The 11,123-nt window shown below is 36.4% G+C and overlaps 1 non-coding gene across 1 annotated transcript; it reads left to right on the top strand.

Moving 5' to 3' along the window:
• The first annotated feature begins 8,958 nt into the window (after window positions 1-8,958).
• On the top strand, window positions 8,959-9,060 carry LOC116477170 (U6 spliceosomal RNA). Its single transcript, XR_004250381.1, has one exon. It is a non-coding gene; the product is annotated as a U6 spliceosomal RNA (small nuclear RNA).
• The last annotated feature ends 2,063 nt before the right edge of the window (window positions 9,061-11,123 follow it).

Genomic DNA, 11,123 nt, shown 5'->3' with positions numbered 1-11,123 from the left:
AAAAAGAATTTTTAGAAAACCCAAAGAAAGAAGCCTACAGGGATTGCGGGACAACATTAAATGAACAAATGTTTGCATTATGATGAAAGTTCCAGAAGAATAGCAGGAAATAAATGTAGAAAACCTACTTGATAAAATAATAGCTGAAAACTCCCTATGTTTTGGGAGAGATATGGATACCAAGATCCAGGAATCCCAAATAGAATCAACCTAAAAATATTCCCTCTGAGGAATATTATAGTCAAATTGTCAAAAGTCAAAGACAAAGAGAAATGTGCACAATAGGAAGAGAAAAATGTCCAGTCACATATAGGGGAATCCCCTTTCAACTTAGAGCAGATTTCACAGCAGAAAATTTACAGGCCAATAATTGGGATGATATATTCAAAATGACAAAAGGAAAAAACCTGCTAGCCAAGGATACCAATACCCAGCCAAGCTATCTTTCAAAAATGAAAGAGAAATAAAATCTTTCCCAGGTCAGCAAAAATTGAAGATATTTGTCACCAATAGATTTGCCTGACAAATAATGCTTAAGGGAGTCTTACATATTGAAGAAAAAAGACTGTAACTACCACCATGAAAACATACAAAAAGTATAAAATTCAATGGTAGAGCAGATGCACAAATGAAAAAGAGAAAGGAATCGTGCATTGTCACTACTGAAAACCTCCAAACCATAACGATAAACAATAAAAGAGGAAGAAGGAAACAAAGGATATACAACACAACCAGATATGATAGGAGTAAGTCCTCAGCTATCAAAAATAACCTTGAATGTGGCCGGACATTGTGGCTATGAGCCAGATTCAAGATTATATTTGATAGGTGAGGACTTACTCCTATCAGACACTTTGGGAGGCTCAAGTGACAGGATTGCTGAGCCAAGGATTTCAAGACCAGCCTGTGCAGCATAATGAGACCTCATCAAAAAATAAAAAAAAAATTAGCCAGATGTGGTGGTACTTGTTTATAGTCCCAGCTACTCAGGAGGCCAAGGTGGGAGAATTGCTTGAGCTGATGAGATCATCAAGGCTGCATCAAGAGAGCATTGATTGTACCACTGCACTCCAGCCTGGGCAACAAGGTGACATGCTGTCTCAAACAAACAAACAACAAGAAAACCTAAAACTTGAATATAAATAGATTAAATTCCTAAGTAAGAAATGTCACCTAGATAAAAAAGCAGGACCCAACTATATGCTGTCTATAAGAAACTCACTACACCTGAAAAGAAACAAGCAGTCTGAAAGTGAAGGGATAGAAAAGATATTCCACACAAACAAACCAAAAGCAAGCAGGAGTAGCTATACTTACATCAGATAAAGCAAACTCTAAGTCAGAACTGTAAAAACTGACAAATAAGATCATTATATAATGATAAAGGAATCAATTAAGCAAGAGGATATGACAATTGTAAATATATATGCACTCAGCAATGGAACACCAGATAAATAAAGCAAATGTCATTAGATCTAAAGGGAGAGAGAGATTTCTATACAACTTTATGTGGGGACTTCAACATCCTACTTTAAGCTTTGGACAGATCATCTAGACAGAAACTGAATAAAGATACATTAATTTAAACTGCACCATAGAAAAAATGGATTTAACAGACTTTAAAGAACATTTGATCCAACAGCTGCAGATATAGATTATTTTTATCAGCACATGAAATATTCTGCAGGATTGACTGCATGTTAAACCACAAAACAAATCTCAACAAATTTTCAAAAATTCAAACCATATCAAGTATCTTTTCTAACCACAGTTAGAGTATTCTAAAACTAGAAATTAATATAAAAGGAATTTTTAAATTATATAAATAATGGGATTTAGACAGCACAGTCCTGAATGACAAAGAAACTAAGAAGGAAATACAAAAATGTATTGAAACAAATGGAAATATAACATAACATACCAAAACCTATGGAATACAGCAAAAGCAGTGCTAAGAGGGGAGTATAAAAGCAAGAGCAACCCAAGCCCCCCAAATAGAAAGATATTCTATGTTCATAAATTGGAAGGAATAATACTGTTAAAATGAACATACTACCCAAAGAGATCTACAGATTCAAGGCAATCCCTAATAATATATGAATAACGTTTTTCACAGAAATAGAAAAAACAATCTTAAAATCTGCACAGAACCACAAAAGACTCAAATAGTCAAAGCCATTCTGAGCAAAAGAGCAGAGCTGGAGGCATCACTCTACCTGACCTTAAAATACACTACAAAGCTGTAGTAACCAAAACAGCATAGTGTTGGCATAAAATCAGACACATAGACCAATGCAATGGAATAGATAACCCAGAAATAAATCACATGTTCACAGCCAACTAATTTTTGACAAAGGTACTAAGAGCATTAATTGAGGAAAGGACAGTTTCTTCAATAACTAATGCTGGGAAAACTGGATATCCATATGCAGAAGAATGAAACTAGAGCCCCCATGTCTCACCATATACAAAAATCAACGCAAAATGGATACAGACTTAAAGGTAATACCAGAAACTATGAAATGACTAGACAAAAATACATAGAGGAAATGCTTCAGGATATTGGTCTGGGCAAATATTTTATAGACAAGACCTCAAAAACACAGGCAACTTAATCAAAAATAGACAAATTGGACCTTATAAAACCAAAATGGTACTGCATAGCAAAGGGAACAATCAACAGAGTGAAGAGATAACCTTCAGAACAGGAGAAAATACTGTAACCTGTTCATCTGGCAATAAATTAATACCCAGAATATACAAAGTACTCAAACAACTCAGCAGCAACAAACAAACAAACATACAAACAATCCAATTAAAAAATGGGAAAATTATCTTAGTACATTTTGTGTTGCTATAAAGAATACTTGAGACTAGGTAATTTATAAAGAAAAGAGGTTTATTTAGCTCATGGTTCTACTGGCTGGGAAATTCAAAGGCATGTCCTTGACTTCTAGAGAGGACTTTCATGCTGTGTCATAATATGGTAGAGAAGGTCAAAGGGGAAGCAGACACTTATGAAGAAAAAAAAACCCAAGGGGCAGTTTGACTTTATTACAACCAACTCTCATAGAAACACTCCCAAGTAAATGAATTGAATTGAGAGAGAGTGAGCGCGAGAGAGAATTCACTCACTCTCACAAGAATATCACAAGCCATTCATGAGGTATCCACTCCTATGACTCAAAAACCTCCCATTAGGCCCCACATCCCAATGCTGTCACATTGGAAATTAAATTCCAACCTGAGTTTTGCTGATGACAAACGTTAACCATAGCACGATTGAATAGACATTTCTTAAAAGAAGATATACAAATGACCAATAAGCATATTAAAAAATACTCAGCATCACTAATTGTCAGAGAAATGCAAACCAAAACAACAAAGAGATATTATCTCACCTGGTTAGAATGGCTATTATCAAAAAGATAAAAAAAAATAACAAATACTGTCAAGAAAGCAGAGAAAGGGGAACTCATACACTATTGGTGAGAATGCAAATTAGTGTAGCCATTACAGAAAACAGTATGGACGTTCCTCAAAAACCTAAAATTAGAACTATCACGTGATCCATGAATCCCAATATTTGATATATATCTTAAAAAAGAAAATCAGTGAGTACAGAGACATCTGTACTTCCATGTTTATTGCAGGACTATTTATAATAGCTAAGATATGGGATCACCCTATGTGTCCATCAACAGATGAATAGAAAAATAAAATGTGGTATATGTACACAATGGAATACTACTTAGCCATAAAATAGAATGAAATCCAGTTATTTGCAGCAACATCAATGATCCTGGAGCGCATTAAGTGAAATAACTCCAGCACAGAAAAATAAATACTGTATGTTCTCGCTTATATGTGGAAGTTTAAAAAGTTGATCTCATATAAGTAGAGAGATAAGTGGTTACTAGAGGCTAGAAAGGGTAGGGTTAAAGGAGATATAAGGAGAGGCTGGTTAAAAGATACATGATTAAGGCCGGGCGCGGTGGCTCACGCTTGTAATCCCAGCACTTTGGGAGGCCGAGGCGGGCGGATCACGAGGTCAGGAGATCGAGACCAAGGTGAAACCCCGTCTCTACTAAAAATACAAAATACAAAAAAAATTAGCCGGGCGTGGTGGTGGGCGCCTGTAGTCCCAGCTACTCGGAGAGGCTGAGCCAGGAGAATGGCGTGAACCCGGGAGGCGGAGTTTGCAGTGAGCCGAGATTGCGCCACTGCACTCCAGCCTGCGCGACAGAGCGAGACTCCGTCTCAAAAAAAAAAAAAAAAAAGATAACATGATTATAGCTAAATAGGGAGAATAAGTTCTAGTGTTCTATAGCACCGTGAGTGATTATAGTAAATAATAATTTATTGTATATTTTCAAATAGCTAGAAGCCAAGATTTTGAATGCTCCCAACACAAAGAAGTGATAAATGTTTGAGGTGATGGATTTTCTAATTACCTTCATTTGATTATCACATATTGTACACATGTATCAAAATATCACACTGTGCCCTATAATTATGTGCAATTATTATGTGTTGATTAATAACAGTATTTTTTTAAAAAGAATAGTAGTTCACATCTCAGAAAATTGTTGTGAAAATAAAGTGACTAAATATTTAGGAACTGCATGATCTGTTCATAGATAGCACATCGTAAGTATAAGTATGTATCCCTGTATTTTTCTGGAGAAATTTTTAACGAATTCTGACTACTGTGAACATTTTACTTATTAGATTCTATATGACAATAACTAAAGATTTTTTTGTAATTAATTATGGTTTGGGTCCAGTAAGGTGGATCCATGCCTAAAAAGTAATCAGAAACTAACATGTATTAGCATTCAGTAGATTCTAATATGTAAAATGATACTAAATTAGTTTGGGGAGGAAAAATCTTTAAATATCAGTTGCATAGCATGAGGAACTCTTATGAAAAGCAGATGGAACTTTACAAAAATGCTGCCTGATTGCTTTGGTCTACAGAGGCTGGATTGCTAAGCCTACCAGATATCAATGGCTGCAGACTACCATTTCACTCACTAGATGCGTGTTTTTTGTCACTATGACCCCAAATCTGCTTTTATTGCCTAATTATTTGGTTGCTGCCATATAACCACATGATACAAGAATATTAAAGTTTTTGTTTCTCTTTTGAGAAATAGATGAATTTACAATTAAAATCTATAAAGTCTGAAGCAATTACTACTGATTTTTGTTTCAAATGGAACCATACTGAAGTTTTTGTTTGCTTGTGCTTTTGCTTTTAAATGACTCAAGAAACCTTTTCAAACCAGGACCTAGGAAAGTGAGAGTGCTGTTTTCAGTGACATTTAGGGCTCACATGAGATATTTTATATCTCTGAACTGCTGGGGAAACAGATGACAACTTTATTTGAAAACCAGATTTTATAAAAACTGGGAATATGGGAGTTAATATAAAACCCAGATTTCATATAAACATATATAATGTTAAATTCCTTCAAACAGTCTGAACTTGAGATCCTTAACTCTGGGGCCAAAATTGATCACGTTTAAATAGAAGAATCTTAATCTTTGTGGCAAATACTCCAGTAGATTTTAAAATGCGCATGTATGGATGAATATCTTGTCACTTTTCAACTCTTGTATTGTATGGAATGTCTTTTTATTCCTTCAAACCCCATCTTTGCTCACAAAATCCCAATTTTGTTCCAACACAGGGACAAAATTGGGATATGGATCACTCCTTAAGATGTGGGTCTACATTAGTCTAACAGTCAAAACAATTCCACAATAATCCTTTTCTCTTTTCCAGTGTCTGGTTTAGGTGGAGGAAAGTGAATGGAATGCAATTATGCCCACTGGAATGTAAAGAGAAGTTTGGTGAGAGGCTTCTAGGAGGTTTTCTTTACTCTTAAAAAGAGACTAAAGCAAAATATTCACTGTCTTCTGGCCTTCAGAAATTACTGTGCAATGAACTAATGCCTTAAATTTTTGCGGCCTTCTTGCAACCATGTAGGAATTAGCTGTTTAATTTCAGACAGCAGAGCAGAGAGGCCAAATGATGACATTGTGGAGTCATTACATTAATGAATTTTTCAATTGTCTTACCTTGGACTTCTTGTTATGTTATGCTTTTTTTGTTTATGTACAGTAGTCCCTGCTTATCCAGCTTCACTTTCTGCTGATTTAGTTACCCATGGTCAACTGCCATCTGAAAATAAGTGAGTGCTATACAATAACATATTTTGAGAAAGATGGAGTGACCACCTTTACATCACTTATTTAGAGTATATTGTTACAATTGTTCCATTTTACTACTAGTTATTGTTGTTAATATCTTGCTGTGCCTGAGTTAAAATTAAACTTCATCATATGTCTGCATGTATAGAGTTCAGGACTATCCATGGTTTCAGGCATCCATTGGAGGTCTTGAACAGTATCCACCTGGCATAAAGCGGGTACTATCATATTTTCTTGGGTCTTTTGGTTTTTGAAGTCAATTGCATTCTAAATAACACAAAAATAACAAAATAACTCTGTGTTTTATACTATATGTAGGGAAAAATGAAATGCAAGGCCTGACCAAGTCAGATATGTGACAGGTTTTGAAAATTTGCATAAGCTATTTACTTAGGAACTTATTGCATCTGGCATACTGATAGTTATAATTCTTAAAAACATTTTTAATAAATATTAAATTAAAGCATTTAATTTAGGAAATAAAATTTCAAAGAAAGAGGAAGATTTTATTGATTATTACATTTTTAAGAAAGATTTCCTTTAAAACTTAATGGCAGCAAAATATTGGGGATTGTTTTTTAAAATTCACAGTCTTGAAATATTTGGGTATGGCTAGATACATTTAATATTGTGATTAGGACTTTTCTTTTTCTCCAAGAACATTGGAATGCACATGGACTTTTTCTGGGTCATGATCAGTTTTAGGGATTTCCTGAAGTCTTACTTGAGGTTAAGGGCTACACCAGATAATCAGAGTTGCATATTCCATTCGGCAAAATCACTCAGGCAGATTTCACATAAACACTTCCATTTTAAGTGAAAAATTTTAAACTGAAGGATAATGGTAAGACCATTCCTTACCATTTACACCACTGTAAAAAAAAATGCTAATTATGTAGGCTGCAGTAATGGTGAATGGATTTGTAGAGATTGTAGGAACCTGTATATAACATTTTCTGCTCATATATGACAATAGCAGTCTATTCCATACAAAACCAAGTTAATGATCCTCAGCCCAACTTTCAAAGTTTTCCACAATTTGAACTCTACTAATCTATCCCCTTGAGAGAGAGAGAGAGAGAGTGTGTGTGTTTGTGTGTGTGTGTGTGTGTGTGTGTATGCTTTACCACAGCCCATAAGTCCACTGTCACTTCATAATCTCACTGTACTTCAAACTCACCTCCCCAACATACTCCTGCACCTGCTGCCTTGTCATCCTCATTAGCACAGGTTGAAGTTCTATCTTAATGAAAGGTCAGCCATTAATTAAACTCTGTTTTCAAGAAATACAGTTTATAACTAATTTTCTTTATGCAAAATTATATACAGAATTTGGGGGCAGCAGCAGAAAGAAGTAGTGTTGAGAGATTTTCCATCATTGGGTAACCAAAGGAGATTCATAATAAAGCAATTTTAAAATTTATGAAGTTAATCATTAAGATTTTTCTATTTTTGTTTACTATTGTTTTCTGAACTTAGCTTATCAGAGTATGGTATCATTGTTTTTCTTCCTAAATAAAATGAAGAATAATTTAATAAAGAACAAATTCCAGGTTGTTCAATAAGTTATTGATCGCAAATGTTATGGATATATGAGCAGATACTATGTACCAGGAAAATGTTTCAATTTATAAAACAATCTATTTTCCATTTGAAAGCAGGTTAGACTTCATTGCTTTACTTCTTTCATGATTTTCCCTATTTAAATACAGGAGAGTAAAACAAAATGTTGAACATATTTTATCATAAGCTCTCCCTGATACTGTATACTGCAGGTACTACTACTTGTTTCTTCAGAGTCCAGAGGTTAAAAAAAAGAAAAAGAAAAGCTTTCCCTATATCAGACTAACAGTAATAATTAGTACTTTTTTATCAGTAAAGTTGAAGGCATCCATGGAAATGTAAACCTCCTACTTTCATTTAGAAATAAAGGAAATAAAATGTGTAACATAATTATTCTCAAATGAGTCTAACATTGAATTTCAGAAACTTAAAGTCCAATGTTTTATCTTAAAGTAGCTTGTAGGAACAAATTTAAAAGTTATCCATAGTTAAAATTTGAAAATACCAAATCCTTTGAGTGCCACTTTAATCCCAGATCAAACAAGGCCTGCTGGTCCAAGAACTAAAATTGATTTTGTTAGTCATATTGGAGGCAGCTCATGATTCCTTCCATCCTTTGCTGAAAGCAGATAGTATAGGTAGAAGATAATTATTCCTTTTTTTTTTTTGAGACGGAGTCTCGCTCTTTCACCCAGGCTGGAGTGCAGTGGCGCGATCTCGGCTCACTGCAGGCTCCGCCCCCCGGGGTTCACGCCATTCTCCTGCCTCAGCCTCCTGCGTAGCTGGGACTACAGGCGCCCACCACCACGCCCGGCTAATTTTTTGTATTTTTAGTAGAGACGGGGTTTCACCGTGTTAGCCAGGATGGTCTCGATCTTCTGACCTCGTGATCCGCCCGCCTCGGCCTCCCAAAGTGCTGGGATTACAGGCGTGAGCCACCGCGCCCGGCCTGATAATTATTCCTTTAATGCTAACTTTGTAATGCCTAGATGGAATCAGTGCTTCAAACAATTTCTGTTTCCTATTTACATTTATAAATGCCCTTTGCCCCCTAAGTTGCCCCATATGTAAGAATTAATTTAATAAAGTGTCCATAGCTCTGCAGAAAAAAAATTTCTCTTCATAACAGTTAGTTGTTTATCTGTTACCTTATTCTGAGAAGTTTTATTGTAGCTTGCTATTATTAAGAGAGCAATGAAAATTGGAACAATACAGAAAAGATTAGCATGGTCCCTGTACAAGGAGGACATGTAAATTTGTGAAGTGCTCCATATTTTTTAAGTAAAATATAAAATTATATGAAAAACCAGAGTGCATTGCAGCCATGTAACTGGGGCCATGGATGAAGTGACATAATCTAGGCTGCAGACCTCAAAGATAATGGAGGGAGCATGCTAGGTGGTAGCAGAACTACAACTGGACTGGGACAGTGCACATCAATTCCTCTTCCTTTTTCTGAAGTTGTGCAGAGTGGCAACAGGGCTGTCAAAGTCAAAGCATTGTTCACAGGGTAGAGGGAGGATCATGGATGCAGCCTTGTTAGTAAAACTGAGCTGTCAGTTGAGGAGTTGTCTCCAACACTATCACCTGCCTTAGAAAATGAAAGCTTAACTCCCACCTGTCTTTCAGGAAGTGATTTCTTCACATTCTAAATGTCAGTAAGGTGTGATGTCAGTAATGAGGGCTTGGCTCTTTCTTTACTCTGAATGGCTATGAGACAGCTGTGAAGAGATGGCTGTGAACAGAGAGAGCCCTGCACAAAGTTGTGAATTACCGGTTTATTTTCAGTACAATGTTCTCACGTTCTTAAGGCTGTGTATTCCAATGTTCTCTCTTGCAAAGCCACATTCTAGCTTATTTCTCACCCATCAAGTGACCTCTACCATTTCTCAATTCCCAGAGCCCCTGTGTCTTCCACATATACTAATCTGTCAAGATAATTATTAATAAATATTAGCATTCATGGTTCTATTACTGCAGGAGGGAATTTAGATACTCTTTAGCTCCACACTCTCATTTTACAGACAAGGTGAATTGGTATGCATATGACCACATGGTTACATGAGAGGGGAGGGGAATGGTTATTATTAGTAGTAGCAGCAACATCATAAGGCATATGTAGTTAAACAATAACTTGTTGAAATTGAAAGAAGGCAGAGACAAAATTATCAGGGAAGGTTGCTAAGCTATCACGGAATGGCTAACCAGAGACTTCTCTCATACCTGATATATATATATATATATATATATATTTTTTTTTTTTTTTGAGACAGAGTCTCGCTCTGTCGCCCAGGCTGGAGTGCAGTGGCGCCATCTTGGCTCACTGCAGGCTCTGCCCCCCAGGGTTCACGCCATTCTCCTGCCTCAGCCTCCCCAGTAGCTGGGACTACAGGCACCCGCCACCTCGCCTGGCTAATTTTTTGTATTTTTAGTAGAGGTGGGGTTTCAACGTGTTAGCCAGGATGGTCTCGATCTCCTGACATCGTGATCCGCCCGCCTCGGCCTCCCAAAGTGCTGAGATTACAGGCGTGAACCACCGCGCCTGGCCTTTAATTAATTAATGGCAATACAGAGTCTTCTTAGCTTTGCAGAATCTCAGTGCTGCAAGGGTCAAAGAGTTGGCTAAATTCAGGGCTTCTGGGTTACACCTACCAAAATCACAGAAGACTCAAGTAGAAAGCTGAATGTCAATGTATTAATTAATAAACAGAAACACAAATGTCAAGTCAAGTGGAAAGAATCATTGGTCTGTCAGACAGTATGAGGTAAGTGAAATTAGTAATCATTTAATTCCAATTTTAATAAAACATTAGGTACCAGGTCTTTATTGCTGTGCTTTATAAAAGTTGTCATTGAATCTTCTCAACAAACACCTATAAAGTGGATGTCATTCTCACCACATTATTAATAAGAATAGCCGAAGCACAGAGAAGTCAAGAAACTTGACCATGGCCATATAACTAATAAATGGCACAGTTAGATTGTGAACCCAAGTAATCTGCTTTTATCCACTCTTCAATGGTAATTTAGTAAATGGCTCAGTCAGCACAAAAACAGAACCATTGTTTAGATCATTGGTTCAACTCTTTAGTGACATTTAGGCAATGGTTCTCAAGCTGGAGAGAATTTGCCCCCAGGGAACATCTGACAATGTCTAAAGGCAGTTTAGATTGTTACAACTGGAAGAGGGGATTGCTACTGACATGTAGCAGGTAGACGCCTGGAATGCTATTAAGTATTCTGCAACACATAGGACAGCCCCCCAAAACAAAAAAAAAACCCATCTGAAATGTCAATAGTGCTGAAGCTAACAAACCCTGGTACAAGGCAGCAAGAGCTGC

The sequence above is a fragment of the Hylobates moloch genome, unplaced genomic scaffold, assembly GCF_009828535.3.
Source record: "Hylobates moloch isolate HMO894 unplaced genomic scaffold, HMol_V3 SCAFFOLD_2, whole genome shotgun sequence".
NCBI lineage: Eukaryota > Metazoa > Chordata > Mammalia > Primates > Hylobatidae > Hylobates > Hylobates moloch.
Note: the sequence above shows the minus strand (reverse complement) of the source record. Positions and strands in the feature narration are given on the sequence as shown.